The 3,983-nt window shown below is 41.5% G+C and overlaps 1 pseudogene; it reads left to right on the forward strand.

Moving 5' to 3' along the window:
- Positions 1-559: 559 nt before the first annotated feature.
- On the forward strand, positions 560-1,129 carry LOC112662956 (homeobox expressed in ES cells 1-like; annotated as a pseudogene).
- The last annotated feature ends 2,854 nt before the right edge of the window (positions 1,130-3,983 follow it).

Genomic DNA, 3,983 nt, shown 5'->3' on the forward strand with positions numbered 1-3,983 from the left:
CCAGAGAGCACTAAGGCCTCCAGCCTTAAGTCAGGGAAAGCCTCCTTTCACAACCTGTTTTAACACCGAGGCTGATGCTTGCCGCACTAATCCCAGCCACTCTCTGAAAGATAGGACTCCTCCAAGGCCTCAACTCACACAGCCCACTTCGATGAGGAGAGGACAACCGATGTCTTCTCTAGACTTGTGGCTGAGGCTTCTTCATAAGCTCCACCAGGGGTTGAAGGTGGACATCCATGGAGAAAGGCAAGCGGCGAGGGTTGCCATGCTCTATCCCTTTTTGTTTTCTCTTGAGACATAAAATAAGGACTCAAGCCAACATTTAATCAAAGTATATTTTGTTACCTTAATCAGGATACCAGTAACCAAAATTTCCTTTAACTTTTAAACACACCAAACGAAAAACCAAGAAAAATTAGATAAAAGCTTCTGGGATACTGCACAATTATAAAACAAAGAGGGTGAACTGCAGGAAGATCCCAGCCCTGTACACATGGGGCAGAGCCAGCCAAGAGGCAGGGAGAGGCCAGAGCTGTCGTTCTGAGCAGCCCCCTCGAGGATGGTTCCCAGTCTTCAGGAGGATGCTCAGCTTGGGGAACGCAAACCCTCATCCTGCTCCTTTTCGATTGAGAGCATTTTAGGATTGGACCAAAAGAAAGACTGTATTCCTTCGATGAAACCCCACAGGCCCTGAGCAGACACCTGCGGCTCCTCAGGGAAAGATGTTAACCTCTGCGTTCATATCCAAAGCCTTCTTAATGGGATCTCATTCCCTTGTACTGTGGATCACCCAATGCCAGAAGAGAAATTTTTGAAATACGAAAATTACTTTTCGGCCTCAGAAAGGCTGTCTTTGAAAAGAGAACTGAGCTGATATAGGGGCCGGAGACCCAGAACTGCTTTTACTCAAAACCAGATTGAAGTGTTGGAAAATGTCTTTAGAGTAAACTGCTATCCCGGCATTGATATCAGAGAAGACTTAGCTTGGAAATTGAATCTAGAGGAAGACACAATCCAGATCTGATTCCAAAATCGGCATGCAAAGCTGAAAAGGTCCCACAGAGAATCACAGTTTCTAATGGTGAAAAAAAAATTCAACTCAAATCTCCTGGAAGAGATAGAAAACTAAACGTGTGAGATTATCTTACAATTGCAGAACATGAAGAATCGATGGAAATACCAGGTTTTAAGAATGTGATGTTTCTTTTCTGCATTATACTGAATGCTGTCATTTTTTTCTTAAAATATATTGTAAATATTTGCTATTATAACGTGTTACCTATTATACTTGGGTACTTTAGTTATAATAAAGGCCTTTCCTATATATTTTAATAAGCATTTTCAGAAAAAGCCAGCTATTTTTTAAGTGAGCAAATTTAATCTAATAAATTAGTTCGCTAGAAAAAAATTATAAACCAAAGTAATAAGCTCTTTGCACAAAAGCCCTTTGGTCTCTGCAGACCTTTCCTTCTTCCCCACAGAAAGCCACTTGGGCTGGGCTGACACTATTCCATGGAACGTGGTCCCTGCCTAATCAGTCCACATGCCTACCATGGAAAGGAAAACTCCTTGGAAAGAAGATTGTCTCCAAAGACTTTTCTCTTGCCTACCCCCCCCACCCATTTTTTTAAGAATCAAGATTTATTCTGATTTCTAGGCATTTATCTTTTGTCCTCTAAAAGTAAAAATGTTTTCTCAAAATAATTTCCTTGAGCATAGGAATTCAATAAACATCTAAAAATTTTTTTGAATACTCTGATGCACTTTAATATTCTTTATTATTATTATTATTATGTTAAGAACACTTTTTTTGAAGATTTTATTTATTTATTCATGAGAGGCAGAGAGAGAGGCAGAGACACAGGCTGAGAGAGAAGCAGGTTCCATGCAGGGAGCCTGACACAGGACTCAATCCTGGGTCTCCAGGATCACACCCTGGACTGAAGGCGGCACTAAACCACTGAGCCACCCGGGGCCACCCCTATGTTAAGAACACTTAACATGAGATCTACCATCTTGACAAATTTTTAAGCACACAATATTATTGACTGTAGGTGCCATTTGTACAGCAGACCTCTGCAACTGGGGCTTTCATGGCTCCTCTCACCTCCTCATAAATAACAGTGTATTCCTTGTGTATTCACACATTTTTAGGAGAAAATGGTTTACAAGGATTCTATTATGAAAAGTTTGCACTCAGAGTCAGAGTGAGGGCACCACCGGTCTGCTCTCCAGCCAAGAGTACAGTTCCACTGGGGAGACTTCCCCACCAGCCCACCAGCCCTGCCCAGGATAGAAGGGGAATCAATAGAGTCTGGACCACAGAAGATGATAAATCCAGACTAAACAAGGAAAGAAATAATTCCTGCAGCCAGCCTCAATGAGAGGTTTTACTGGACATTTATACAGATGAGAATTTACCCATTTTCTCAAAGTCTGAAAAAAAAATTCATACATATCAAACTTCAGAGCTGTCACGGAAAGTCATTTTTTTCTTTTATTGCAATTTATCATCTTTGTTCACGGTTCTTGGTGTATTCCATCTTTCTGCCTTGTCTTGAGTCAGTTTTGATCATTTGTAATTTTTTAATGAAATCTTCCAGTTTTTCAAGGTTTCAAATCTATCAGGCTAGAGTTTGATGTGGTGTGCATTTATGACACACGTAGTGCCTCTGTTGGTTGAAATAATGTCTTTCTCATTCCAATGTAAAAATTATCTCTCTCATGGCTTAATTATCTATACTGCTAGCAGGCCACAGTCGATAATTTAGGGGGTTCCGTTTCTGTTGTATTGATCACTGGTCTCACAGGGCTTTGTCCATGAGCTGACCTACGTGTAGACTACACATCAGTGTTTCCTTGACCCTGTACATCTACTGCCATTACTACTCAATATTTTTTTTAGATCCACTTACTTTTTTTAAAACTTTACAAACTTGGTAGTTTTCACTTCTGCTCTGTTTCAGCCCCAAGTGAGTGTACTGCAATATGATCCTAGCACCAACTACCCTGAGTTAGTTGCCGGCCCCACAGGTAAAGGCAAGGTCCTCCACAAGCCTGACCCACTTCACATGCCACCCGGACTTCTGGTCAATCATCTAAAAATTCAAGGCTTCCCATGAACCTCTCAGTTTCAATAATTTGTTAAAACCACTCAGTAATTCATGGAAAAGGCTATCCTTGGGGCCACAGCTTCATTATAAAAGGGGACAGACCGGGAGCAGCCAAATGAAGAGATGCATAGTTCAAGGCAGAGGGATGAAAGGGGGACACAGATCTTCTGTGCCCTCTCCTCTTGGAACTCTCCCAGCACATTGCATCAGTTCAGCAACCAGGAGGACCCATCTAGCCACAGGGCAGGGTTTTTATCAGAGTCTCATTATGTAGGCACTAGTGATTAGATCATTGACCACATGATTGAACTATGTCTCCAGTCCCTCTCCCCTCCCAGAGGTTGGGCAGGGAAGGTCCAATCTTCTAATTGAGTGCTTGGCCTTTCTGATGACCAGCCCACATCCTGAAGCTATCAAGGGCCCACTAGGAATCACACATTAGCATAACAAAGACACTCCTAATCACTCAGGAAACTGGAAGTGATTTTGAGACTCTGTGCCAGAAACTGGGGATAAAGACTAGCTATATTTAGTATCCTACAACTTAATTTCTTATCCAAGCAAATCATATATTTGGTATTAACAAATATTTATTGAGCACCTACAACATACCAGACATTGTTCGAGGCCTTGAGAATACACCAGTGAACAGAACCAACAAGAAGCCTTGCTTTCATGGAGTTTACGTTCTCACATGTAAGAGCCAAGGAACAAATAAGACATGCAAGTAAAAACACAGAGTATGCTAAGTACTACAAAGAAAATTAATCTGATAAATCTTCATAGGGAGATACAGAACTTTTAGAAAGTGTGGTTTAGGAAGACCATGAAATCTTAAGGGTATGCTGCTTTGGGGTGGGGGTAGGCAAT

The sequence above is a fragment of the Canis lupus genome, chromosome 20, assembly GCF_003254725.2.
Source record: "Canis lupus dingo isolate Sandy chromosome 20, ASM325472v2, whole genome shotgun sequence".
Lineage (NCBI taxonomy): Eukaryota > Metazoa > Chordata > Mammalia > Carnivora > Canidae > Canis > Canis lupus.